This window comes from Chelonoidis abingdonii, chromosome 14, assembly GCF_003597395.2.
Source record: "Chelonoidis abingdonii isolate Lonesome George chromosome 14, CheloAbing_2.0, whole genome shotgun sequence".
NCBI lineage: Eukaryota > Metazoa > Chordata > Testudines > Testudinidae > Chelonoidis > Chelonoidis abingdonii.
The window spans coordinates 20,629,048-20,656,358 of record NC_133782.1 but is presented as its reverse complement, the minus strand read 5'-3'; positions in this window follow the sequence as shown (position 1 = coordinate 20,656,358).

Sequence of the window (27,311 nt, the reverse complement as noted above, 5' to 3'; positions counted from 1 at the left end):
TTGGGTCCGTCACGCTGGGACACTAGTGTTAAACCTGAACCTGATTAGGTTAGATTAGATTTCAAATCCAATGGCCTCTTTCCCCCCTTTGTACCCTAACTCCATATAAGGGCCAGCTGGGAGGAGGCAGCAGAGCTGGTAGTGAGAGACACAAGGAGGAATAGATAAGCATGAGAGAGCGGATGGGAGGGCCCTGCCAGGAGGGAAATGGGGGAGATCCTCTCCCACTGTGAATTCTGTAATAGTGGGATCCTGAGGACGCATGGAGCAGACTGGGCTTGTGGGCAGGGCTCATTCGTTATAAGCTCAGCTCTCCAGCGTGTACATAATCAGGTAGAGCCAGCCAGACCTCCTGGGCCCAGCGCCTAGGCTGTCACCTGCCATGTACGTTACAGAGGCTGACAGGGTATGGCTGCCCCTAATGGGTTGCACTGTGAATATGCTCATCCCTGTACAAGACACAGTTCTGTACAGCACAGAGCCTAGGAGAGCCGTGTACCCAGAGTCAGGCCTGTAGCTGGGCCCTCCTGCTTTTCTGCAAAGCCTGGCAAGGGCAGCTCAGTTTGTATAGAGCAAGATTTTCTCATGGTGCCTCTGATCACTTTTTATTTTTCCAGCATCATTCCCTGCTGCATGGATAGGCCGAGGGTGTCCCGAGGACAGTGCCGACCCAGATCCCTGTGTCCTGGACTCTCCAGATCCCTGCAGGCTGTATACTGGGGCTCAAAGGGAGCCTCTGGCACAGTTACAAATAAACTTGTTTATGCCTCAGCTTTGCCATTGGGGATTCCTGAGTCTCACTGTCTCTCCTTTAGTTCTCTACTCAACAGTCTATTAACAGTGAGTTAAGGAATGTCAGGAGCCGGGGTGGGAGGCCAGGAGGTACATCAGGAAGTGAATGTGGTTGATTATTTAAGTTCCAGAAGCAGACATTGTAGAAACAGGGCCAAATGATCTTGTTACTGCCAAAGAGAAATGTCCTGACAGTATCTTTAGGCAGATCTCGCAAGGCGTGTGAGATAGAAGCTTTGACCTGAATCTAAATGGTCCTGCTCAAAACGTCTTCTAGTGTCAGAGATACATAAGGCCCTATTCAAAATCAGGAATCCACCAAACATAAAGAACATTAAACTGAGAGCTGTATCACTTGTGATATATCTCTAAAAATGAATGCAAAATGAGACAGACAGACACACACACATACACAGCAAACTCCCTCAGCTGGCAGCTAGAAAGCATCTCTGTGAGGCATCCTTCCATCTCTCTCCCCCAGGGAACTTCACAGAAGAAGCCGGTTTTCTTCCTGGAGTACACAGAAGAGTTAAACAACTGGGCTGCTTGGCTATGCTGTGAAAGGCAAGTGCCCTCTGGAAAGGAGCTCTTTGTGCTGACTTTCCCCACATTTTTGGACTATTCCTGGCTTCCACAGGTTAAACACTGAACTGAGCATAGTTTGCAAAAGTCCAACTCCTGTTGTGCTCCCAAATGTCTGTGGGGAGAACTGCAGAGCTCAGCAAAGCTCGGGGAGCTGGAGCCCTGCACAATCTATAGTCACATATTGGTTTTTCATCAGATTTTGTTGATCAGCAGAATCCTCCTTGAACCAGCCCACAATAACAAAGGGTTGAAAATTCTCCTGAGATTGACCCCTCAGCTACTCTCAGATAGACACATTGCAAGTCAGCCTCTGCTGAGTTCAAGAAAGACTCCAACTGGCCTCCCCCAGGATTTAATGAAACGTGTGGCACAGCCTTAAGGCTCATGAGTTATATGACATAAATAACCCTGAAATCTCAGACACAGTCAGGAGCAAAACCAACATCTGCTACCAGCCTTAGGTGTTTTCACCCAGGAGACCACAACTGCTCCCTTTAAAGGCCAGGATTAGGTGGGAACCACGCTGACTTCATCTCACAGGCCCTCCATCTGCGCCCACCCCTTTAAAAGTGAAATATAAAGTGCCCTGTTTAAAAACACAGAGAGAGCGAGAGAGAGAGCGACTGTATTCATGTTAACCTGAAACAGGTAGAAAATGCTGCCAGACAAACGACCCGTCCCAGAGACAGCAGCTTTGAGGGAGGGAACAGACGGCTTCTTGAGCCATGTGGGGATTATTCACAGATGGTGCTAGCCACAAAGGGAGCGTGGGCTTTGTCTGCTGGGCAGGAGGCTCTGCCAGACCAGCTCCCCTTTCTACTGAGGTGTGCTGGAGGTGGGAGGTGAGCTGCGATGCTTCACATACCTCAGCCAGGTCTCCCTGGGAATTTTCCTCCCTGGTGCTCCACAGGGGAAGAATCAGAGGCACCTACAAACTGGATCACACTGGCTGGCACAAGCAGGAAATTGTAGCATCTGCTGTCAACATCTGCAGCAATGCACAGTACAGGCTATTTGGCTTTAGGGGGGAAGGTCTGATTTGCTAGTAGGGAAGGCGATGGATAATGCAGAGAAGGCAAGAGGCTCAATTTCAGGTGGTGGCTCTCAGCTCTTTGGTTCAGCTGGTAAATCCAATCCTGCTTCACCTTAAGATAAACACACACAGAGCAGGAGTGAGAAAAGAAAAGCAAAAGGGGAAGAAAGTGCAGCTTTTGTCTGATGGCTGCAGATCAGTTGCTGGAAGATCATGGGCACAGCGCATGGCATGTTAACCACTCTCATGCACTGACCCCCTGGGAAAATGTGTGGCGAAAGCTTACTATTATCAATATTTTCCTCTGGCCAGTCTGTTCTGGGGAAGTTTCCACTATGACTGGGCTGGTCTGTACAGCTCGAGCTTGCTAAACTGGTTGCAGCCAAGTGTTGCAAGGTTAGATTTGTCCTAGTAACTCAGCCAGGCTTGTATTAGGCAGCAGGCTAAAAGGGAGAGACAGAGATGAGTCTGGAAGAACAAGGTGGAGTTGTAGCTGTCATGCCAGGGAGGGAGGAATAGAAAACACCTTTGGTTCACACCTCAGGATCTGCTCAGGATACAGCCAGGGAGATGGCGAGGTCATTTGGCTCCTCCTCCTCAGCTGGTCTGCTGAGGACGCCTTTCGGACTCAGGAGAAAGAAGGCAGTTCAGGTCCTGGGCCTCAGCCTCATGGTGACACTAGTTGATGTGGAGAGGTTGATGCTGCCCACTGGGCCCGTTCTGGCTGAATAAATGGCCAAGAGCACCTCCAAAAGAAATGACCAGAAAGCATGGCCACTTTCTCCCATGAAAATTGTCCAGTCAACTATTTTCCAGTAGCCCAGATGTGGCCACGTCCTCTCCTCTTGAGAAGTGTCTGCTCTGCTGTTCTAACAGTTAGGGAACTTCACCAGATGCCTTCAAAGGCGCTGCTCAGCCAGTCTGTCATCCACACACACTCCACTCACACCAGTTCTTTAACTACACTCTGAAGTTTCTTTCCTGACATGCTTATAGGTCACAGTGAGGCCTTGTCACCTTTCACCTGTTTTGGACAATTAGAGACTTCAGCCAAGGGGAGAGTTCAGCTCAGCAGCTCCCAGCTATTCATAAAAACAGCAGCACAAATTAAAGACTATGAGAAATAAAATGTCACACTGACACTGGCAGCGCTACAAATGTCATGGCTGGGAGTCCCTGGGTCTGCACTTTCTGATGGGGTGTGTAGAGGGACGAATGAGTCTTTAAGTCACCTTGCTGCTCCTCTGACCTTGGGGCTGACACGGTCTCTGACAGAACTAAGAACAGCCAAAGAGCTGCTCTACGTTGTGTCAATCGGAAATCACTCTGCCAACAAAGGATCAGCTGGAGTGCAGTGTTCTGCTCCCACCCTCTTCCAGCCAGCCCTGAAACTGCCCCTCTCCACCCCCTACACAGAGGCTGGCAGTGTGAGCGGCTACACCAGCTGAATGCCCCTCTGGATTCTTCTCCATTGGAGTTAGCTTGTTCCTTTCCTTCTCCATTTAGTAACATACTAAAGCGTAGAATTAATAAACAGCTGAAAATACTAATATATATAATTGCTTAAATAAATTTGTATCCTTCGAGATAGCAAAAATATCTACCAAACAAGTACAGTGTAAAGGCTCAATTTAGAAATCAATCAATATGTTGTAATGGTTATATCAACCAAGGAAAATGCACCTTTCCTTAGAAAATAACTGAAGTACAAATGGAAAAGATGATTAAAATCAGCAACTTAAATCAAAGTTTCCACTTGGTGATTTAAATCAATATTTAAATCGTGTTGGGTGTCAGAGTTTGTCATGTTTCCATGCCATACCGTACACATTTTCTGGTCAGCCATGAACCCTACAATTTTCCAATTAAAGTTCTTCCAGCATTTTTTCATGGTTTCATATTGTCGCAGTAGCAATTATTCAGACGCTCAGAGAAAACTATCACAGCTCTGGACACAAATCTCTGATGCCGTCCACATCTGCTCTCACCCATTGTGTGAGGTGCACGCTACGGAAAAAACCCAGATCATTTCCACCTGCATGAATCACCACCATGTCCAGTAGATCGCAACCTCGTAAGTCACTCTTTAGACGCTGCAGAGTGGAGAAAACATGATGCAACGGAGGCCACCTCTCTTCACCAAATCAGCCTGTCCTCAGCAATCCCCGTGTCATGGTGTTCTCCTTGCTGTCAGACGAACTTCTGCAAGTTTGTGATCCAGGACTTTCCTAGAATCCACATGCTGCCTGCCCTGGCAGTGCAGTGCGCATATTTCTTTTCCTTCAGCAGACAAAGGTGCATGTGTGTCAGTTCCAAACCTCCACATTCTGAGCTCCTTCCATTCTTTAATGTGTTTATTCTACAGATTCCAGCCTGGCTCCTCAAGGCTCTAACAGGCCATTTTGACAGCCAGCGGTTCATCCATTTCACAGAGGATTTTGATATTTCAAAATCTGGTTTCATTCTGATTTGGATTTAAAAGCAAAAAATTTCCCAGTTCTGTCTGACAAGGAATGGAGCCCAATGCCAGGGCAATCGGCTTGGTGGGCTGCACCAGAGCCACAAACCCTGGAAGTTCAGTTTTTGAAAACATCCTTTGTTCCGTTGCAACTGTACTGAAATCAAACCATCACCATGAACCGTTTCAAATTCGACGAATTGGCACATCCCAACAACAAATGTTTTGCTGGAATTTTTTCTTCCAGCTCCCCAGTGTAGGCTTGGAACATTCACACTTCAGCTGGACTCTGTGTTTAGTGGGGAGAGCGTGTAGCGAGCCAAACGCACAAATTCTTGTACACAGATTAGGTAATTAAGTGTCACTAGGTGGCAGGACACACCAGGACATATGCTAATAGTTTACAATTAGGTTTGGAAAGATTATATTTGATGGTAAATGGAAATTTCGTTGTACACACACACAAACCAATGGGAAAAAAATTAATCTGTAATAATCAAAATTTGCAAATGGGCAAAGTAAGAAAAACAGTACTTGAAAACTAGGGTTTGATTTAAGGCCATTTACTGTGTATATTTTGGCTTGTGATATTGACAGTTTGTGTTGATGGTTATAAAGGTTTAACTTTTGGAATTTCATTTATTGTCATGAAATAATTATCGCATAAACCCCTCACTGGCTGAACCCCCCCATCATTTCCCAAAACTGTGAAAAAGTAAATTGATAAAAATAGCAAAATGCCTTAAAAATAAACATTATCAGTCTAAATATAAAAAAATAAAAATTGAGTTCTACCTACCCGCCTTTTAAATACTAAAGCATATGACAGACTTGGGCTGCAGGCGGAAATCATTGTCCTGACCAGAGCTGATGGCAAGGGGACTAAAGTGTCTCTCTATCAAAGGATCACTCAGATACCTGGGATGTTCCTTTCGCCACTGTTACACCGGGATACAGGCTGGTGCTGAGCCTGAAATGGCCCATTCACATTGTTCTCAGCTCCAGGCTGACATGGACCTGGAGTGTATGGGAAACGTGGTGAGTAATGGAGGTAGTAGCGGGAAAAGGAGGGGGAGAAAATACAGCTGTGTTTTAACTGAAGTCTGCAGTGTCATGGGCTGAAAATGGGACCTGCTCTGAGGAGCTCAGAGTGAGAATTTCAGGAATCTAAGGAAGTTGCATCATGCCATTCACGGCTTTCACAGCACCTGGATTGGACTGGAGGGAATCCACAGTTAGAAGCTTCTCTAGAAGCAGCGGGTCCAGGATCTGTTCCTCAAGTGTAGACTTCCTCGTCATAACTGACTCTGTCACTGGGGGAATGGTTGTTGATGGGCTGTGTGTAAATAAACAGCTCCCTGGGTAACACAAAACTGGGATGAAAGGTGCCTGGGGGCCTCAGCCCCATGCTGCCTGAGCTCGTTTCTTCCCTAATCACTCATCTTCTGCTCTTGGGAGTTCAGTCACTGGATCTCTCTGCTTACCAGCAGGCCCTGCTGAATCCAGCGAGTGAACTTCAGAGCCCCTGTCAGCAAACTACAGTGTGCACTAGGTAGTACCATGTGCTGGAGTTTAGTGCACGGTCTCTGCAGGGCTTTTGAACACTGAGTGTCAGGGAAAGACGGGACATATCCAGCCATCAGCATAGACAGTTGTAGTGTTGGTCTTCATCATGACTGTGAATATAATCTTGAGCATCCAGCAAAGAGGCAGTAACGGCTTGAGACCCTGGGAAAGATGAGGCAGACTGTTGCGGCTCTGTGCCAGCGTTCACCCCCTCCTCAGTCTTCTCCTGCATCCCTTTGGCCTCCTTCCTGCCCCTCACATTTCTCTGTCTCCTATGAGTTTCCTCCCCACATCACACATCCTGCCCGAGGGTCTCGGGGATAACTGGGTATTTTATAGATGACCAATGCTGTACTCTGCCCTGCACAAGACAAACGCAATGCCTGTCCTCGATAGCTTGTCATAGAAAACCACTTTAAATCAGGCCAGTCAGGAGCTGTAGTGGAGGCAGTGGCTACATGGGGGCCGGGCCAGCAACCAGGCTGCACCTGCCCAAGGGTCATACCAGTGGGTGCGCAAAGTGGCATTTTCCTCTGTGGTCTAACCATTTTTTCCTTTCCCAGGCTAAGTTCCTGCTTCACTGACAGGCCAAAGGGTCTCCAGGAGAAGCACTGACACCGGCTGCCTGTGGCCAGGACCCCCAGGCCACTGTCATCGCTTACTGCAGGAAATCATTTCCCACAACTACGACTCAGGAACGACAGAAAAACCTGGGTTTCTCGGTCTTTCTGGTCTGATCTTGGGAAAGTGGATGCTGGTGGGTGGCTGGGGTCCATGCTCCAGGCCTTGAGGAGGAGGGATTATGAACATACAGACTTGACAGCACAGCAAAGACATGACAAAGCCTTGCACTCTGATTCCCCAGAGTGACATCACCCACAGCTCCATTGGGATGTGGAAATGAGGCTTCCCACCTGACTCTCACTGCCTGGGAAGGTGTGGATAGAGGGAAGCAGAATCTTCAGGTGGGGCTGGGGGTTCTCTCCTCATTCTGTCCCTGATGCCATACATAGAGGTTTAACTAGAGCGTCTTGCTCTGTTACAAATAAACTTGTTCCTGCAGAAGCGCGTGTTCTTTCTGATTCCTTGGCCAACCTTGCGGCTTCCTCAAAGGCTTCATTAGCAATGTGTGACTCTGGGCTCAACAGGTGTGCTCCTTGCTTGAATATTTGCACAATTGCTGGCGTTTGCTTTGTGGGGTGGAGCTGGGCGGGGTTCCTGGATGGTAGAGTTTATAAAATGCCCTGTTTCTTCCTGCCAAAACATTAGCAGCATTTGAGATGTGGGGGGTTCAGGTGCCAGGGACTGGACTGTGCTTGTCACAAATCTTCTGTTGTTCATGAGATGTGTGTAGTCTTTTAAAGGAAAAAAATCTTTGCTAGAAAGTCTTTTAAATGGCACCAGATGCCCTTGTTGGGAAAGAGGGAGGGTGAGTTACCAGTGGGAGTCTCAGCTCTCAGGTTCTGTTCTGCTCTTTCCTCTAAAGACAAAAGCACACAAAGCAGCTGAAAGCCAGGCAAAGCAAAGGAGAGGAACATGCAGAGGATGTCTCTGATACCCATGGCTAGGTTATTCTCTGATTAAACTAGGAAGGTAAGCCTAACTCTTACTAGACAGAGGTGTGATGGGATCCCCCTGGTGTGCAGCCTGGGACCGAGATGCAGCCTGTGACTGTGCCCCCCGAACGCTCCCCAGCCTGGACTGTCTCTCACAATGCCTTGCTAGTGACCAGCAGCAACTCCTCCAGGAGCTGTGATTTCTGAGCACAATGGCATGTGGAGCCCCACACCCAGGTAGATTGCACGCATGCTCCCAGAGCCACTCATGAATCACACCGAGAAAGGCACCAGCCAAATCCCCCCCAGTTCCCAGCACTGTACCCCAGGAATATACCATCTTGCACTGCTCAAGATCGGGAGTGCAAATTTATTAATTGGTTCACCACTTCATCAATGGAAAGTGGACATACACCAGCCTTTGCCAACCTGAGCAGATTTGCCCCACACTTCATACAAATTCACAGGTAAAGAGAAATAATTAAACAAATATATTGACTATAAAAGGTAGATTTTAAGTGACTATAGGTGCTAGGCAAAAGGTCAGAGTGGTTACCAAAATAAAATAAAATATAAGCACACAGTCTAAACTCTCAACCCTATTAGACTGGGCAACACCTAGATTAAGCAGTTTTTCTCACCCCACTGGGTATTGCAGTCCTTAATATACAGGTTTGTTCCTTAAACCTGGGCCAATCTTCTGTGTCGGAGTCTTGTCTTCTTCTCAGTGTCTTGCTGCTTGCAGCATAGGTGGGAGCAGGAGAAAGGCCCAGTATGTGTCCACTCAGTCTGTTTTATACTCTCAGTCCATGTGCTTGGGGAGCACAAGTCCAGGCATGCCTAGGGGGCATTGCTGAGTCTTTCCCAGCAAGGTTGAGCAATTTCCCTGGTGTGGCCTCATGCAGATGAGTCATTGCATTGTAGCTCCCTTGCTGGTCAATGGCTGTTGATGCATTGTTTGACACCCTGCTTGGGTGTTTGTTACTTTCCTTGCTGTTGCCTCTGGGGAGATAATATCTGGCTGATTCCCCAACTTACAGCATGCTTTAGTGACCACCATACAACACAATTCTCATAACTTCATATGCATTAAGGATGCACACATATGGATAGAGAAATGACTTTCAGCAGATCGTAACCTTTCCCCTGATACCTTACAAGGCATGCTTTATATGAGAGATCACTATTATTTGAAAACGAGGAATATGGTGGTTACAGTACGCTCCCCCAAGGTATAGAATGTCACAAGAGGCCAAAAAGATAAAGATAGAAAAGAATCTAGAAAGATGTGGAAAGTTGGAAACTGCCCAGTGGAGGGACTGTCTGAACCACAGGATGTCCCAGGCTGCTGTGGAATAACGTAAAAACTCCCCTTGCGGCATGGCAGGGCTTTGGTTTTTTTTTCTTTCTTTCTTGCCCAAGAATGTTTGGGACAGACACATGAACCTGATTGTGAAATGAACAAGGAAAGGGCAGGATGCTGGCAGGGCCCCAAGCACCTCCACTTTCTGCTCAGCCCCACCCCTGAGAGCTTTTAAATCCCAGCTGACTCAGCTTGGGGCATTCAGATCCAGCTCTCCAGCAGCACCATGCAGTCAGTTGGCGTTCTCCTCCTCGTGGGGCTCCTCACCCTCTGGACGGAGCTGCTGGCTGTCTCTGGGCAGAAGAAAGGTTAGTACAGAGAATGGCTGTCTCTAAGTCTGGCCTTGGGGGCAGCAGGCTCCAATCCCAATGGAGGGCAGAGTGCAAGGGCTCAAGAAGGGTGTGGAATTCAGTGTATCCATGGGCTGACCCCAGGGCCGCCCAGAGGATTCCGGGGGCCTGGGGTCTTCGGCAACGGGGGTTCCCTCTTCGGCGGTAATTTGGCAGCGGGGGGCTCCCGCTGCGGGTCTTCGGGGCACTTCGGCAGTGGGTTCCAGAATGGAAGGGCCCCCCGCCGCTGAATTACCGCCAAAGACCTGGCCGCACTTCGGCGGTGGGGGGATCCTTCCGCCACGGAGCAGAAGGACCCCCCACTAGCGAAGACTGGGAGCAGAAGAAGCTCCGGGGGCCCGAGCCCCACAAGAGTTTTCCGGGGCCCCCGGAGCAAGTGAAGGACCTCACTCCAGGGGCCCCAAAAAACCCTCGTGGGGGCCCCTGCGGGGCCAAGGGCCTGGGGCAAATTGCCCCACTTGCCCCCCCCCCCTCCCGGGCAGCTCTGGCTGACCCATCCCTACCTGGGCTCATTTCTCTCCCAATCTCTGTTTTCCTGTGAGTAAGGGGAGAAATTATTTTCTTAACTAAACAAGTTCTTCCAGAAATCTGTCCCCCGATCTGTCTCTCTGTCTAGCAATGCTAAGATACCATGGCAAGAGGCATTATATAAAAGCCTAAGATAGATATGTACCATGATAGTCATACTGTTCTCCTGATCGTGGTATCTGAGTACCTAATAAATAGACTTGGCAGAATTCAATTTCTGTATAATTTTGACGGCTAATATTGATGTTTATTTTTAAGCATTATTTTCAATGTTTATCTATTTACATTTTCACAGCTGCAGACAATTAAGGAGGGGTCAGCCAATAATATTTAGTGATAGTAGATATTCAAAAAATAAAGCTTTATAACCATTAAAATACAAATTGTCAACATCACATGTAAACATCCTAATAGGACAGTGAATGACATTGCCATTAGCCTGAGGGGTGGATTTCAATCAACAATCCCCTCACACAATACCAGGCTGTTCACACTGTGGCATTTTTCTGTTACAGAGAAACCTGGGACCTGCCCACCAGATTACATAAGATGCATACGGGCAGAACCTAATGAGTGTACCATGGATGATGAGTGCAGAGGAAATCTGAAGTGCTGTCATTTCGCTTGCGCCATGCGCTGTGTGCGCCCAGTAAGAAGTACGAGATACAGCTAATCAGAGTGTATGGTCTCATGCAGGGGGAATGTCTCTCTCCTCTGCTTCTCCTCCGCCACCACCCCGCCCCATGCACCAGGAGCTGTCTCCAGGATTCAGAGCCATCTTGGGTGCAGGGCCGGCTTTAGGCCTAGTCCACCAATTCCCCCTAATCGGGCCCCGCGCCGAAGGGTTCCCCGGGCCCAGTGAGAATCCCTTCCCTGGCTAGAGGCACCTTTTTAATTTTTACTCACCTGGCAAAGCTCTGGGTCTTCAGCGGCAGGTCCTTCGCTTGCTCTGGGTCTTCAGCAGCAGGTCCTTCAGTGCCGCCGAAGACCTGGAGAAAGTGAAGGACCAGCCGCCGAAGTACCGCCGAAGACTCGGAGCACTGCCCGGTGAGCACAAGCCCCACGTGTTTTTTTACGTTTTTTTTTTTTTTTTAAGTCATCCCTGCCAAGGCCCCATTGAAACTGTTTGAATTGGGCCCCACACTTCCTAAAGTCAGCCCTGCTTGGGTGGGCGCCTTTAGGGCCTTCAGTGGACAGAAAAATCCCTGTGGAGCCCTTAGTAAGAATTCAGCTGGTCACCTCATCCAGAGGCCTTGGTGGGAACCAAACACTGAATGAGAGGCGCTCTCTGGATTGGGTGGGGTTATAAGCAGCAATTAGAAGATTCTCCCGGAGCAGTGGAGGATACAGCAGGACAAAACCAACCCAAGATAATAGTGTCAACCTCCTAAGGATGCAGCTGTGTCTCTGTCACTGGAATGGGAGTTTATGGGTGGTGTTGATTTAAATAACTCCCCCTGGTACCTGGAGGCAGGGGTTAAATGTGTGTGCAGGGGGCTGACTCCAGTCCTGCCTGGACTCATCTTTCTCCAGTCCCCTCATCTCAAGGCGGCAGGTCTCCAGTCGCAGGACTGCTCAGCACTCGGGTCCAACAGGGCTTGGCTCTCTGCTGACCATTCAATGATCACTGTTTAGCTGTATTAACGCAGCAAGAAAGTATGATCCTGATGGGTTTCTGCACCACTACAAAGAGGCCTAGCACCCATGGAAAACTGATGTTTGAAATGCTTCAGGATCATGCTAATATCAGGCTGGTGCAGAAAGGACCAAACAGTGGAGACCATTCTCCCAGGCTGCTGTTGAGTAATGTGAAAACTCCCCTTGCAGCTTGGAAGGGTTTGGGAGTTTTATTTTTCTTGCCTAAGAATGGTCAGGACAGACACATGAACCTGACTGTGAAATAAACAAGGAAAGAGCAGAATGCTGGCAGGCCCCCAAGTACCTTCCTCCCCTGCCCAGCCCCACCCCTGAGAGCATTTAAATCCCAGCTGGCTCAGCTTGAGGCATTCAGACCCAGCTGTCTGCCAGCACCATGCAGTCAGTTGGCGTCCTCCTCCTCGTGGGGCTCCTCACCCTCTGAATGGAGCTGCCGGCTGCCTTCGAGGAGAAGTGAGGTTAGTACAAAGAGTAGCTGTCTCCAGGCCTGGCCCGGGGCAGAGAGAAGCAGGCTCCAATCCCACTGGAGGGCAGAGAGCAGGGGCTCCACAGGGGTCCTTGTATTGTATTGGGACATCTTCAGCTGCTGCCCCGGAGAGGTCACATTTGGAAACTTACAGGTCAATAATTTTCCTTAGTTGCAGCCTTTGTGCCCAAAGGAGTGGGGCTTGATTTGCCAATCAGGTTTAAGGACAGATTTTTAACCCTTGAGCTGCACCCAATGTTCTGGTTTCACAATTGCTTTTTAGACCAAGAAAAAGAGCAGCCCCTTTGTCTTTGCTGTGACCCCTGAGCCCAACTCAATCCATGGAGACAGATATGAAAACTCCCTGTTCTGTGGCATCTAGTCTAAACTGACAGTGGTGGATTATGTGTAACTCCCCTGAGTAGCAGGGGTCTGGAATTCAGTGTGTCCATGGGCTGCTGACCCATCCCTGCCTGGGCTCAATTTCTCTCCCAATCTCGGTTTTCCAGTGAGAAGGGATAGAAATTATTTTCTTAACTAAAGAAGTTCTCCCAGAAATCTTTGCCCATTTGTCTGTCTCCTCTGAGTCTCTATCGAACAATGCTAAGGTATCATGGCGAGAGGCACTATAGAAAAACTTGGGATAGATCTCTACCCTGATAGTCATACTCACCATCGTATCGGAACAAACAGTAATTAGGGGTGGCAGAATTCAATTTTCTTTTTGTGTAATATTGACAGATAATGTTTGTTTATTTTGAAGGGTTTTTTTCCCCAATTTTTATCTATTTACCTTTTGACAGTTGTGGAAAATTATGGTGGGCGGGTGGACCAATAATTACTTAATGATAGAAAACTTTCAAAAAATTAAAGCTTCGTAACCATTAAAACACAAATTGTCAACACCCATATGTAAAAATATCCAGGGTAAATATCCTTCAATCAAACTCTAATCTGCTCTCAAGCTCTCATTTTTCTGACTTTGCCCATCCATAAATTGCAACTATTGATGGAAATATTTTTTGTTGGTTTGTGTGTGTACAGTAAAATCAGAGTTTACTGATATTTACCAATAAAATATGAATCCTCCAACCGTGCTAACAAACACATATATATCCAAACAGATGTTTTACATATACACTGAGATACTAGATTTTGGGCTGACAGGTATCTTTTGTTTTTCAATGGGAAACCCCATGTCAAACAGATGAGTCCTGGCTTTTGTCCTGAGGTTGCAGGCATTGTGGTTATGCATTAGCTCTTGGGGGAGGGGATTCTACTGCCATGAGCTGGCCACTGAAACTCTTATTAGTCTCATCTTTATTGCTCAAAATCATCCCTGAGGATTGACTGCAGCTTGTGCGTTAGCTTTTGGCCATGGAAGGAACATTGGTAACAGAAAGCCCAGACCATGGAGAGCCCTGAAGATCAAGACCAGGACCTCAGATGAGGACTTGGAGAAGAAGCTGCTAGGAGGAGCGCTCATGATTAATTCCCTTTTTTCGTCCATCAGAAAGGACCTGGATCACAATGGCCCTCACAGGCCACTGTTGCAGACTGGACATGGTAGAATAGCCCTGTATGCTGACCAGTAGCTGTTGTTAAAGTCTTAAATTTTGATCCTGATAGGGCAGTGAATAACATTGCCACTAGCCTGCCAGGTGACACTGCTGGGTGGATTTCAATCACTTATCGTCTCACACAATACTAGGTTGTTCATACTGTGGCATTTTTCTGTCACAGTGAAAGATGGGACCTGCCCACCAGGGTACACAAGGTGTGTTAGGGCAGAACCTGACAAATGTGCCAGGGATGCTGATTGCAAAGGAAAAAAGAAATGCTATTAGTCCTGTTGTGCCATGCGCTATGTGAAGCCAGCACAAGGTATGTAACACAGTTAATGCAGAGCACATGGTATCATGCAGAAGGAATCTGTCCCCAATCCCAGTGAGCCCTGGATTCAGAGCGATCTTGGGCAGGTGCCTTTGGGGAGTTCAACAGACAGAAAAATCCCTGTAGAGCTCAGTGTAGGAATTCCACCAGGCGACAGCTGGTCACCCCCTCTAGAGACATTGGTGAGACCCAGACGCTGAGTGAGAAGACATGTCTGGATTGTGTGGGGTTATAAGCAGCAGTTGGAAGCTGCTCCTGGAGCAGCAAAGGGTACAGCTGGACACACCCAACCCCTGAGAAGACAGTTTCAACCTCATAAGGATGCAGCTGTGTCTCTGTCAGTGCAGTGGGAGTTCATGAGTGGTGTAGAATTAAATAACTCCTTGGAGGGTGGGTTAAATGTGTGCGCAGGGGGCTGACTCCAGTCTTGCCTGGCCTTAACTTTCTCCATTCCCCTCATCTCAAAGTGACGGGTCTTCTGTCACTGAACTGCTTAGAACTCAGGGCCCCTATTCTGGACTTCATCTTAGCTAAGTATAGCTCATCAGATGAGGAGGATGGAATAGGGGTGGGTTTCTGCCACCTTAGTCTCTCCCGGATTCTAAAGGCAGAGGAGTGGGCCCAGCATATTCAAGATATGCCCGTAACGAGCCATCTGTCAGCTGCACAGGGCAGGGAGGAATAGCATTCAATTCACCTGTCCATTCTCCAGCCACTCTTAGGCCAGCAGCTGCGAAGAGGACTCCATAAAGCCATTCCTCTGGCCCTGTACCAGAGGAGAAATTGCCCAGTGGGGAGAACACAGGGTTCATGGCCCCCATACACCCACAGACCTGGCACAGACGGCCTTCAGTGAGGCCAGAACAAAGGCCAGGTTGTTTTATCAGAGTCAGATCAAGTAGCAAGGAACATTACTGATCATAGGGGAGTGCCTTCCCATGAAAAGGGAATTGCAGCTCTGGGCTGCAGACACAGCACTGCACTGATCAGAGCTCATGCCCAGGGTCAGAACATGCTGCTTTAGCTGTGAAGGACTTGGGTCCTTGGCTTCCCCAGCACTCGTCATGCTGGGACGCTGGGGACAAGCTGAGGCTAAATCTGAACCTGATTAGATTTCAAATCCAATGGCCTCTCAGTCTTCTTAGACGCACCCTTTATACCATAACACCATATAGGGGCCAGCTGGGAGGAGGCAGCAGAGCTAGTAGTGCCAGACACAAGGAAGAAGAGACAAGCATGAGAGAGGGAGTGGGAGGGCCCTGCCAGGAGGGGAATGGGGAGATCCTCTCCCACTGTGAATTCTGTAATAGTGGGATCCTGAGGAGGCATGCAGCAGACCTGGCTTGTGGGCAGGGCTCATTCGTTATAAACTCAGCTCTCCAGCGTGTACATAATCAGGTAGAGCCAGCCAGACCTCCTGGGCCCAGCGCCTAGGCTGTCACCTGCCATGTACGTTACAGAGGCTGGCAGGGTATGGCTGCACCTAATGGGATGCACTGAAAACATGCTCATCCCTGTACAAGACACAGTTCTGTAAGCACAGAGCCTAGGAGAGCCGTGTACCCCAAGCCAGGCCCGTAGTTGGGCCCTCCTGTTTTTCTGCAAAGCCTGGCAAGGGGAGTTCAGTTTGTACAGTGCAAGATTTTCTCATGGAGCCTCTGATCACTTTTTATTTTTCCAGCATCATTCCCTGCTCCATGGATAGGCTGAGGGCGTCCCGAAGCCAGCGCTGACCCAGATCCCTGTGTCTTGGACTCTCCAGATCCCTGCAGGCTTTATACTGGGGCTCAAAGGGAGCCTCTGGCACAGTTACAAATAAACTTGTTTATGCCTCAGCTTTGCCATTGGGGATTCCTGAGTCTCACTGTCTCTCCTTCAGTTCTCTATTGAGCAATCTATTAATAGTGAGTTAAGGAATGTCAGGAGCCGGGGTGGGAGGCCAGGGGGTACATCAGGAAGTGAACGTGGTTGATTATTTAAGCTCCGGAGGCAGATATTGTAGAAACGGGGCCAAATGTTACCGGCAAAGAAAAATTTCCAGACATTATCTGTAGGCAGATCTCGCAAGGGGTGTGAGGTTCGAGGTTGGCCTGAGATCTAAACATTCCTGTTCCAAACATCTTCTAGTACCAGAGATGCATACGGACCCATTCAAAATCTAGAATCCACCAAACACAAAACCCATGAAACTGAGAGCTGTATCACTTGTGACATAACTCCAAAAACGAATACAAAATCACACACAGACAGACACCCCCCCCGCCCCCCCCGAAGTCTCTCAGCTGGCAGCTAGAAAGCAGCTCTGTGAGACATCCTGTGATCTTTCTCTCCCAGGGAACTTCACAGAAGAAGCTGGTTTTCTTCCTGGAGTACACAGAAGAGTTAAACAACTTGCTATGAAAGCCAAGTGCCCTCTGGAAGGGAGCTCTCCGTGCTGACTTTCCCCACATTTTTAGCACATTCCTGGCTTCCACAAGTTAAATACTGAACTGTGCATAGTCTGTAAAAGGCCAACTCCTGTTGTGCCCAGGGGCCTCGCACATCTCCATGGGGAGAACTGCAGAGCTCAGCAAAGCTCAGGAGAGCTGGAGCCCTGCACAATCCATAGTCACATATTGGTTTTTCTCCAGATTTCCTTTGCTCAGCAGAATCCTCCTTGAACTCTCCCACAATAGCAAAGGGTTGAAAATCTTCCTGAAATTGATCCTTCAGCCCATCACAAAGAGGCACCTTGCACAGACACATTCGCTACCCGCACAAGTCAGCCCCTGCTGGGTCCAAGACAGACCCCAACTGGCCTCCCCTGGGATTTAATGAAATGTGTGGCACGGCCCCCCGGCTCATGTGACATAAATAACCCTGAAGTCTCACACACAGTCAGGAGCAGAACCAACATCTGCTACCAGCCTTAGGTGTTTTCAACCAGGACACAACAACTGCTCCCCTGAAATGTCTGGATTAGGTGGGAACAACCCTGACTTCATCTCACAGGCCCTCCATCTGTGCCTACCCATTTGTGAGCGAAATAAAAGGTGCCTTGCTTAAAAACACAGAGAGAGAGTGAGTGCGCAACTGTGTTCGTGTTACCCTGAGTCAGTTAGAAAACGTTGAGGACTCCTTGTGGCCCCTTAGAGACTAACAAATTTATTTGGGTATAAGCTTTCATGGACTATAACCCACTTCATCAGATACATGGAGTAGAAAATACAGTAGGCAGGTATAAATACGAATGGCCTGTCCCAGAGACAGCAGCTTTGAGGGAGGGAACAGACGGCTTCTTGAGCCTTGTGGGGATTATTCACAGATGGTGCTAGCCACAAAGGGAGCGTGGGCTTTGCCTGCTGGGTGGGAGGCTCTGCCAGACCAGCTCCCATCTCTGCGGAGGTGTGGAGGTGGGAGGGGAGCTGTGATGCTTCACATACCTCAGCCAGGCCTCCCTGGGAATATTCCTCCCTGGCGCTCCATAGGGGAAGGATAGGAGGCACCTACAAACTGGATCACACTGGCACGGGCAGGAAATTGTAGCATCCGCTGTCAACATCTGCAGCAATGCACAGTACAGGCTATTTGGCCCCAGGGGGGAAGGTCTGATTTGCCAGTAGGGAAGGTGACGGATAATGCAGAGAAGGCAAGAGGCTCAGTTTCAGGAAGTTGCTCTCAGCTCTTTGGTTCAGCTGGTAAATCCAATCCTGCTTCACTTTAAGACAAACACACACAGAGCAGGAGTGAGAAAAGAGAAGCAAAAGGGGAGGAAAAGGCAGCTTTTGTCTGATGGCTGCAGGTGAGTTGCTGGAAGGTCATGGGCATAAGCATGTGGTATATGAGCCGGTTAACCACTCTCATGCACGGACTCCACTCGGAAAATGTGTGGCTAAAACTTACTGTTTTCCGCTGGCCAGTCTGTGCTGGTGACGCTTTTATTATGACCCAGCTGTTCGGTATGGCTGGTAGCTGGCTAAACTGAACGCAGCAGAGTGTTGCAAGGCTAGATTTGTCCTAGTGACTCAGCCAGGCGTGCATTAGGCAGCAGGCTGAAAGGGGAGACAGAGAGGAGTCAGGAAGAACTAGGTGGAGTTGTAGCTGTCACACCAGGGAGGTAGGAATAGACAACACCTTTGGTTCACACCTCAGGAGCTGCTCAGGATACAGGCAGAGAGATGGTCAGGTCATTTGGCTCCTCCTCCTCAGCTAGTCTGTTGAGGACACTTTTCAGACTCAGGAGAAAGGAGGCACGTCAGGCCCTGGGCCTCAGCCTGATAGTGACACTGGCTGATGTGCAGGGGTGGCTCTATGGTTTTTGCTGCCCCAATCATGGTAGTCAGGGACCCTTTGGCGATGTTTCTGTGGGAGGTCCACCAGTCATGCGGATTCGGTGGCGGTTCTGCGGTTGATCTGCCAGTTCCGTGCCTTTGGCGTACCTACCGCCAAAGACACAAGACCAGCGGATCTCCTGAAGAAACACTGCTAAAGGCTGCCTGACTGCCACCCTCATGATGACCGGTACACTGCTCCCCTGCCTCCCGGCTTACCACTCCAGGCATGCTCTTGCTGTGCTGGTGCCTGGAGCCGCCCATGTTGATGTGGAGAGGATGATACTGCCCACTGAATAAATTGCCAAGTGCTTCTTCAAAAGAAATGACTAGAAACCATGGCCACTTTCTCCCATGAAAATTATCCAGTCAAAACAATTTTCCAGTAGCCCAGATGTGGCCACATCCTCTCATCTTGAGAAGAGTCTGCTCTGCTGTTCTAACAATTAGGGAACCTCACCAGATTCCTTCAAAGGCCCTTTTCAGCCATTCTATCATCCACACATTCAGCTGGAGCGCAGTGTTCTGTTCCCACCCTCTTCCAGCCACCCCTTAAACTGCCCCTCTCTGCCCCCTACACAGAGGCTGGCAGAGTGAGTGGCAAGGGCTGGCTACACCATCTGAATTCCCCTCTGGATTTTTCTCCATTGGGGGAAGCCTCAGCTGCCCCTTTAGAGCAGCTTGCTGGCTGCTTTGCTCTGCCTCAATAGCTCTAAGTAGCTGGAAGAAGGGCCAAGGTTTTGGCTATAGGACTTGCTTAAGCTGAGGACTAACACGCCCCACAGGAAATCCATTCGTTTTCACATACCAGTGTCATCTCTGTTCGTCAGCAAACGCTCAGCTTGATTTGGACGGTCAAGGGACATACAGCAGGGAAGCACCGAGTAAGGTGTCATCAACAAACCATGTAAGTGCTCAGACTCAGAGATGGAATCACTTCTGTTACTATTACACTGCATACTCATCAGCTCGGCTGGTTGAGCCAGTTGTCCAGCTGCTACCGGGACAACTTTGCTACGGTAATTAAAATACAAACAAGGCAAAGCAGAGTTTAAAGAAGGCTGCATTTTGCACTCTATACCTGCAGGAATTATGTAGAGCAATTAAAAGCATGGTCCTGATTCTTCATGGCATTACTCCAGTTTTACACTGCTATGGTTTTGCTCACTTCATTGGAATCACACTGGGATAACATAGCAGAGAATCAGGCCAGTATGTTGTATTGGACCTTGAGAGATCAGTGGAGTAATTCACCATAAAAACATTTCTTCTACCATGGTCCACCTGCAAGGTTTCTGATCAAGCAACTGGTCCCTCACATTGCACCAACAGGTAAGTGTAGAGGAAAATTGATCCTCTTGATCAAAGCGAAGCCACATCTGGTTCATTTCCCAACATATCAGTGTCTGTTTCTTAAAGCTCTCACAGATTTTCTCTCTCATTTCTCCCTGTCATCTTGATGATAAACAGATTGTTCCCTCTCAGGAGAGCATGCGGGAAATCTTTAGGAAGAGGGAGAGACCATGTTAGCTTGTTCCTTTCCTTTTCCATTTTGTAAAACACTAAAGGGTAGAATTAATAAACACCTGAAAATATTAACCTATATAATTGCTTAAATAAATGTATATAATTATTGTGTACTCTCTTCGATGGCAAAAGATGCACCAAGTCTAGTCTTAGATGGCAATCAATATGTTGTAATGGTCATACCAACCAAGGAAAATGCAACTTTCCTTAGAAAATAACTGAAGTACAAGTGGAAAAGATGATTAAAATCTACAATTTAAATCAAAGCTTCCACTTGGTGATTTAAATCATGATTTAAATCACTTATTTAAATTGCCTCGATTTAAACCAATCCCTCCTGGGTGTCAGAGCTTGTCATGTTTCCACGCCATATTGTACACATTTTCTGGTCAGCCATGAACCCTACAATTTTTCAATTAATGTTCTTCCAGCATTTTTTCATGGTTTCATATTGTCACAGTTGCAAATATTCAGATGCTCAGCCAAATCAGAGAAAACTATCACAGCCCTGGACATAAATCTCTGATGCCGCCCAAATCTGCTCTCACCCATTGTGTGAGGTGCACTCTAGGGAAAAAGCCCAGATCGTTTCACCTGCATCAATCACCACCATGTCCAGTAGATCACAACCTCATAACTCCCTCTTAAGATGCTGCAAAGTGGAGAAAACATGGTGCAATGAAGGCCAGCTCTCTTCACCAAATCAGCCTGTCCTCAGCAATCCCCATGTCATGGTGTTCTCCTTGCTGTCAGACGAACTTCTGCAAGTTTATGATCCAGGACTTTCCTAGAATCCATATGCTGCCTGCCCTGGCAGTGCAGTGAGCATATTTCTTTTCCTTCAGCAGACAAAGGTGCATGTGCTGTCGGTTCCAAACCTCCACATTCTGAGCTCCTTCCATTCTTTAATGTGTTTGTTCTACAGATTCCAGACTGGCTCTTCAAGGCTCTAACAGGCCATTCCCACAACCAATGGTACGTTCATTTCATAGAAAATTTTGATATTTCAAAATCTGGTTTCATTCTGATTTGGATAGAAAAGCAAAAATTTCCCAATTCTGTCTGACAGGGAATGGAGCTCAATGCCAGGGCAATCGCCTGGTGGGCTGCCCCTGAGCCACAAACCCTGGAAGTTCAGCTTTTGAAAACTTCCTTTGTTCTGTTGCAACTGCACTGAAATCAAACTGTCACCACTAAGCGTTTCAATTTCAATGCATTGGCACATTCCAGCAACAAATGTTTTGCTGGTATTTTTCTGACTAGCTCCCCAGTATAGGCTTGGAACATTCACACCTTCAGCTGGACTCTGTGTTCAATGGGGTGAGCATGTAGCAAGCCAAGCACACAAATTCCTGTACACGCATTAGCTAATTAAGTCTCACTAGATGGCAGCACACACCAGGACACGTGCTTCTAGCGTGTAATTAGGCTTTTAAGGATAATATTTGTATTGGTAAATGTTAGTAAAAGGCAATTTCAATGTACACACACAAACTAATGAGGAAAAAAATCATCTATAATAATCAAAATATACAAATGGGCAAAGTAGGAGAAAATATTAAAGAAAGGTGATACAAAGGGTTTGATGTGTCAGTCGTTGGTCATCGGGGGAAACATACAGAGCATGGGGGGACGCTGGCAACTGGTTACGGTTCAGCATATAGTACACACAGCCTGTAATGTCCCCAATGCGGGGTTGTCAGGTGGTTTGGGTTCAAGATATGTAGGTCGGGCAGTGAGGGTACATCGCTCATAGAGTGGGCTACAACAGTCGTGGGTATGAGATATATCGGGGCCGGGTAATTGGGGACAGTGCGTGTGACTCCTACGTGTGGGTCCAGATTGGTAAGTATTCAGGACTCAGGTGGTTAATCAGCTGGTGTTTGGTAGGGGTGGTTAGTGAAGCGCCAGTCTTCCGTCGAGCTGTCCCCCTCGCTCCCCCGTTCGCGCGGGTGCGTTTGGAAGCTAACATCGCCGCCTTTATCTGTCATTATCCGGTATCGCGACCGGCGACTCAGCGCGGCAACGTGAGTGTTCGCATGGAGCCGTTTTTGACTTTTAAGGGTATTCTACTGTGTAGTATTTTGATCTCATTTGATGATGACAATTTGTGTTTTAATGAGTTCTAAGCTAACTCTGGATCTAGTTTTACTGTTCATTATCAATAACTATCGCTAACTCCTCATTGTGTGGAGTCCCCCATCTCATTTCCACAAACTCTGATAAATGTAACTTGCTAAAAATAGCAAAATGCTATAAAACTAATGGATATTATCAGTTCATATATATTATATATATAAATTTCCCTTCTCACCCCTATGGGTGGATTGTGTCTTCCGTCAACCTCGGTGTCCTCTACCAGAGGCTGGCGTTTTGAGGTTTCTGCGCAGTATTTAGTGTTCTAGCACTGCCACTCTTCTGGACAGAGAGCTCTGATGTTCTGGGTATCTGCTGGTAGCACTCACTGCTTAGGAGTACAGCCGCGAGTGCTCTTACACCATGGATTCACTTTTGGCCGTTCACTTTCCACATCGCTCTTAGTCCTCTTCAGCCCTCGAGTACTTCTCCAGCTTCTATATTGCCGTCTCCTGATGTTCTGTCCATTGCCTGCTTTATGATCGATCACCACTGCTGTTTCTGGTCTTGTCCTATTACCATGTCTGGTGATTTGGCAGTACTGCGCTGTCGTCTGGATGAAGTCCACAGATCTTAGCCTGCTATTTCCACAACCTTCTGTGGAATTCCCTTGGTCTTGGAGGATCTAGCATACGCTGTTGAGATGTTCCGACACAATGCCAGCCACTTGGTTGTGCCATTCAGTGATTGCTTGTTATGCCTGCATCTACATCCTGCCACTATTTGTTGGACTGTCTTGAGGCTTTCTGCACAGTCTGCACCTTGGGTTCCTTCTAGTGTGGTAGACCCTGCTTCAAATTGGATCTGGTGCTTCAGTAGCTGTTCCGGTGTGTGCTCATGATCGTGCCTCAGTAGCTGTCTTTTAGTCCAGCCCTTTCAGCCACTGGTAGGCGATTTCCAATGATCAGCCCCGGCACTATTGCGATGGTACATGCCTGCAGGGTCTTGTCTTGCCATGGCACTTCTTCTGTTGGTCTTCCTCCATGTCTGCTGCTGCCTGAGGCATCTCTCAGCAGCTCTCTTTGGGGGGCCATCTTATGATGTACTCCTGGATGTGTCCGGGTTTCATCCGGACAGAAATGGCTTTGCGCTCGCCAAGGCCCGCCCGCCTTCTTTCCAGCTGGTATACAGTTCTCTGGTGTGTGGACTTGGGTGGAACGCCGTGCATTGTAGAGAGCTTTCCGGGGTCTTACACATCAGCAAGCCTCCTGTCCTCCTTTTGGCCAGCTCGTTACTCTAGGCGAGGGTATCTGATGACTGACAGGGCGTATCCGTTGATGGCATTGCGATCTTTTTCTTCCGCAGCTGACTGGCTTTAGGCCTGTCTTATCTTTGTGATTACTTGATGTTGTGTCTTCCTGCCTCTTCATAGTATCTTGTTTCATGTACTGTTGGGACTCCAAAGGACTTGTAGCTCGGTTCTGTATGTCTGCTATGTGGCCCGTCGGTATTCCACCCCATCAGGTCTGACTACATTCCTCTGTTTCACTACATCCTGCCACACTTTGCCAGTCGAATTGATCCGATATCCTTTGTAGTCCGGTCAGGTGGATTTAGCAAGTCAAATGTCTCGTTTCATTTACTTAGCATACAGCTGATGTATCCATGGTAGAGGAGGTGGTGATGGTAGTTCCACTTCTGAACGACCGTATCGTCCTTGTGATTTATTGGTGAGGGGGGTTTAAGGCTATTGCAGAAACGAGCGCGGGACGTGCTATCACTGGGTGATTATGCCCACTTGATGGCACTTGTTGAAGCTGGCTTGATTGACTTCTGTGTTGGATCTTACATTGTCCTTGAGTTTTGAGGGAGCGGTCCTTATGTCCTGTTGACTTTTGTATAGCGCCAGACATTCCGTCCGGTTGTGAAAGCATTGGTTCGTAGGCTTTCCTGCTGTCAAATCAGGCTGTGCTCAGATGTCTGTCTAGACCTTGGTCTTGGCGATGCTCTATCTATGAGCAATGGATGTTTTTATGATAAAATATATATAAGCAAATGAAATAATCATCAATGGAGCGTAAGAAGTATACCAGAGGGCACATAGCAGACATACAGACACACGACAAGTACTTGGGCATCCCAAGTAAGGGATACCACGATGAGGAAGCAGGAAAGACTCGCAACATCCATGTATCACCAAGGATGAGACGGCCTGAGAGCCACGGTCAGTGGGAAGAACAAGATCCAAGCTCAACATATACGCCCTGCTGGTCATTTTTCAGATACCCTGCCTATAGTGAGGTTGGCCACGGAGACATGGAGGCTGCTGATGATGAACGCACCCGAAGCTCCTCACAATGGCACGGAGGTTTCCACCCTCAAGTCCAACACCAGAGGACTGTCTATACAGCCGGATAGAGGCGGGGGTTGGTGAGCGTCAAGCACTGTCTGGATGAAACCCGGAACATCCAGGGTACGATCAGTTAGATGGCCCCCAAGATTTGACTGCTGAGAGAATGCCTGAGGCAGCCGCAGACATAGGGAGCAAGCAGAGAAGAGCGGATGGCAATGACAAGACCCTGCATGGGATGTACCATCGCAGAATAGCTTGAGGTGTGCTGACGTTGGGAAATCCGTACCATGGCTGGAAAGGCTGGGACTAAAAGACAGCACTGAGCACTGATCATAGCAGCACAGGAAGGCACTGGAGCACAGCATCCTAACATTGTAAGCAGGGGTTCTACCACACGAGGGAGGACCAAGGTGCGGACTGTGCAGAAGAGGCGCAGGAGACGTCAACACATAGTGAGGATTGGTGAGATGAGGCAGGAACAGCATACACTGACGGCACAACCAAGTGGTGGATTGTGTACAGGAAATCTGCAACGCGTATGGGGCTAGACCTCCGCACCAGATGGGAGATTCCACAGAAGGTTGGAGGAATAGCAGGGCTAAGATTTCTGTGATTCCCATGATCGCGGGAACGGAGGTACATGGCATCAACAGACATCGTGGTAATAGACCAAGGACCAGAAGCAGCAGTGTGTATGATATAGCGAGTGCAGTTGACAGCAACTAGGAAGAATTGTGAGAGAAGGCTTGGAGAAGTACAGGGCCTGAAAGAGCGGAACTAGAGGGATGTGGAAGTGGAGGCCAAAGTTTGATTCAGGTGGTGGTAGGAGCCTCGGGGCTGTGATCCTAGCTGGTTGAGTGGCTCAGCAGAATCAGGAAAAAACAGTCGAGCTCTCTGTCCAGAAGAGTGCAGTGCTAGGAACAGCTAAGATACTGCGCAGAACCCTCAAACTCCCAGGCCTCTGGTAGAGGATCCGAGCTTGAGGAAGACACATACCACCCATAGGGGTGAGAAGGGAATTTTTTTTTTTTATAAATTGAATTCCACCAACCCTACTTTTAAATACCAAAGGGTATGACAGCCATAGGCTGCAGGCAGAGATCACTGCACTGACCACAGCTGATGGTTAGGGAACAAAAGTGTCACTCTATCTGGATATCTGGTATGATGGATTCCTTCCCGTGCTGCCACCTGGAATTGGGGTACCACTGAGCCCCCTGATCCACCAGCCTGGACTCCTTTTTACACTGCACTGCTGTGACAAGCTACAAAATCTTCCAGCCTGCACTTTCCCCAGCATAATACCAGTAGGGACACACGCAGCTGCAGTTAGAAGCAGGATCTCTGACCAGCCCCTGCATGGGAAAGCTATTCTCAGCTCCTTAGGCACGTACACCCTCTGGAGTATAAACCCAAAATTATACTGTCTTGTGCTGCACAGGGAACTGTACAGTATAAGCTCATAAAATCACCTCCTCCCCCCAATTTGGAAAGGAATATGCAACAGCCTTTTGCCCCTGAGTTATTATTCCCATACACAGGTTTACATAAAGCAATGATAAGTTTATTATCTATAAAAGATAGATTTTAAGTGATTATAAGTCATAGCAAAGTTAGCTGATTAAAGTAGATTACCTAGCAAAGAAACAAAACTGGAGACTAAACTTAATATACTAAATAGATTGGATATGAATAGCAGATTCTCACCCCTAACAGATGATACAAGCAGGCTGTAGATTCTTAAGGGCCAAGCTGCACTTGCTTACAGGTTGGAATTCCCAGGTGTTCCATTCATAGGCTAAAAATCTCTTTTGCCTGGGTCCAGCACTTCCCCCAGTTTAGTCTTTGTTCCTCAGGTGTTTCCTGGAGTCTTCTTGTGAGGGGAGTGAAGAACACCAGATGCCATCACTCCCTGCCTTATACAGCTTTGCATAAGGTGGGAAACCTTTGTTTCAAAGCTTGGTCCCCAGACTTGTCTGTTGAAAAACACTGACATCCCAAGATGGAGTCTAGAGACATATAGTCTCATCACATGTCCTTGTAGAGTCATAGCAGCTATCACTAACAAGCTGTTTGGAGTGTTCACAGGAAGGCTTCCCAGATGGGAAATAAGCTTCTCCTAAGGCCTATTATTTTTCCCTAATGGCCATTCCCAATCCACTATCTAGAACAAAAACGTCTTGTTTAATGGGCATTACCCAGGTGTAACTACATTTGAAATACAGATACATAGTCAATACTCATAACTTCATGATACATGCACACAAATAGGATAATCATATTCAGCAAATCATAAGCTTTTCAATGACACCTCACATGACTTATCTTACAAAAAACACATCATAACTATGTCATAATCACATCATCATCATATTACTATGAAGAATACGCAGTGCAGTGTCACACATGGCACCTTCCTTTCACAGTTCCCCAAGCCATTGTTACACTGGGATACCATGGACAGGCTGGTGCTGAATCTGAAATGGCCCATTCACATTGTTCCAAGCACAGAGATCAGCTCCAGGCTGACATGGACCTGGAGTGTTTGCGAAACGTGGTGTACAGTGGAGGCTGTTAGCAGGATTTGTTGTGTCTAAACCATCCAAGACAGGTGCTATCCGGCCTCCTTTTGAAAACCTCCAGTGAAGGAACTTCCACGGCCTCCCTCAGCAGTCTGTTCCATTGTCCTACTGGTCTATCAGCTAGGAATTTTTTCCTGAGATTTAATCTAAATCTGCTATGCTGTAGTTTGTCACTCACCTCTGGATCCTTTCCAGTTTTTCTACATTCTTTCTATTA